We start from the raw sequence: 2793 nt of genomic DNA on the forward strand, positions 1-2793 counted from the left end.
CTTCCGGGTTCTGTCTCTCTCACGATGTCTTTGTTTTTCTGCTAGGAGCTACAGTTTGATTACAAGGTGAAGTTATTTGAGGCTTGTCAAATCCGAAGAACTAGCTGAGTCATTCCAATACAATATACACTACCATACTTCCGGGTCATGTGACCCAGAACTAGTCACATGACCCACTCAATGCAGACTTCATAATACTTTACCTTGGATAATGGAGGAATCTGAACCCTGACCTTACATGATCCCCAGTCCTGCTGGGGACAGGTTCATGGGATATATATGTATATTATTATTATTATACATATAAATATTTACATTTGTATATTATATATACATATTAGCCCCGCCCCTTCTTCTGATTGGCCGATACGTTTTAGTCCAATATCTTTTGAATGGTTTGACATACAGAGACATGGGTGGTGTCAAATGACTAAGTATCGAGTCCCTGACCCTCATTGGTGCAAATTAGCCACGCCCCTTCTTCTGATTGGCTGATACGTTAAAGTCCAATATCTTTTGAATGGTTTGACATACAGAGACATGGGTAGTGTCAAATGACTAAGTATCGAGTCCCTGACCCTCATTGGTGCAAATTAGCCACGCCCCTTCTTCTGATTGGCCGATACGTTATAGTCCAATATCTTTTGAATGGTTTGACATACAGAGACATGGGTGGTGTCAAATGACTAAGTATCGAGTCCCTGACCCTCATTGGTGAAAATTAGCCACGCCCCTTCTTCTGATTGGCTGATACGTTAAAGTCCAATATCTTTTGAATGGTTTGACATACAGAGACATGGGTGGTGTCAAATGACTAAGTATCGAGTCCCTGACCCTCATTGGTGCAAATTAGCCCCGCCCTTTCTTCTGATTGGCTGATACGTTAAAGTCCAATATCTTTTGAATGGTTTGACATACAGAGACATGGGTGGTGTCAAATGACTAAGTATGGAGTCCCTGACCCTCATTGGTGCAAATTAGCCACGCCCCTTCTTCTGATTGGCCGATACGTTATAGTCCAATATCTTTTGAATGGTTTGACATACAGAGACATGGGTGGTGTCAAATGACTAAGTATCGATTCCCTGACCCTCATTGGTGCAAATTAGCCACGCCCCTTCTTCTGATTGGCTGATACGTTAAAGTCCAATATCTTTTGAATGGTTTGACATACAGAGACATGGGTGGTGTCAAATGACTAAGTATCGAGTCCCTGACCCTCATTGGTGCAAATTAGCCCCGCCCCTTCTTCTGATTGGCCGATACGTTATAGTCCAATATCTTTTGAATGGTTTGACATAGAGAGTCATGGGTGGTGTCAAATGACTAAGTATCGAGTCCTTGACCTTCATGGGTGCATCCCGCGATCATCCGGCAGTAGTCCGTGGCACTTCAAAATTTCCCGGGAATTTTGGTCTAGTTTATTATTATTATTCCATATTCTTCCGTATAAACTTCGGCGCGTAACTAGTTGCGCAGCTTTGAGAAAACTCAAAAAGTAAAAACGTAGAAACGTGCGCCTTAATCGGGAATCGATTGGTATGACTTTTATTAGCGATTGGCGTGCACGTTTTTGCGCAACGTGCACAAACGTGCACTTTTTGCCCCATCCGGAACGCATTGCGTCAACTTTGGGGCCTCACCACTCGCACACCGTTACTCGAAAAATTATGAACCGATTTAGAAAGTTGTAGGCCCTGAATTTAACTACATTCCTGTGGATTTTCAGAACGATGGCACGAATAGTTTTTGCACGAAGTGCAAAAACATTTCCAAATTTCCAAACTAATGGGGACCATGTATTTGTATGGGGCAGCATTTCACACTGTGTGTGGGATGAGGTTAAAAAAAAAAAAATCACCTTTTTTCTGAGTCACCTATCTTTCTCATACTTGCACGTAGAAAGGTCATTCAAACTTCAAAACGGAGGAAAACTTCTCTTCTCTCTCTAAACCCCGGACTGTTTTTTCCTAAAATGTACACTTTTCAAGATATGAGCGCTCAAGCGAGGACTGGAAATCACTTTTTTGTCAAATCTTCAGTGCGGTTCTAATTGATCAGAGTGCGAGAGACTTTAAAAAAATGATCATAATTTTTATTTGTAACTCGACCTCACGGCCAAACCGTAAAAGGTAGACAGATCATTTTTGGTCAGAATATAGACATAGGTTTTGTGATTCATAAAATGTGACTTTGACAGGCGTGGTGTGCACAAAATTTGAACGGGGAGACTAACAGCCATGCCAAATCCTGTCTTTCTCTCCATTGACTCCCATAATAAATAACGTTTTCTTCAAAAAAATCTCATTTTTGTTTTCGAATTGCCGTTACTAACACATTTTAAGGAATATCTGAATAAAATTAAGATTGTCAGAATCTTCCGGGTTCTGTCTCTCTCACGATGTCTTTGTTTTTCTGCTAGGAGCTACAGTTTGATTACAAGGTGAAGTTATTTGAGGCTTGTCAAATCCGAAGAACTAGCTGAGTCATTCCAATACAATATACACTACCATACTTCCGGGTCATGTGACCCAGAACTAGTCACATGACCCACTCAATGCAGACTTCATAATACTTTACCTTGGATAATGGAGGAATCTGAACCCTGACCTTTTGACCTTACATGATCCCCAGTCCTGCTGGGGACAGGTTCATGGGATATATATGTATATTATTATTATTATACATATAAATATTTACATTTGTATATTATATATACATATTAGCCCCGCCCCTTCTTCTGATTGGCCGATACGTTATAGTCCAATATCTTTTGAATGGTTTGACATAGAG

Source organism: Cololabis saira, chromosome 16 (genome assembly GCF_033807715.1).
Source record: "Cololabis saira isolate AMF1-May2022 chromosome 16, fColSai1.1, whole genome shotgun sequence".
Taxonomy (NCBI): domain Eukaryota; kingdom Metazoa; phylum Chordata; class Actinopteri; order Beloniformes; family Belonidae; genus Cololabis; species Cololabis saira.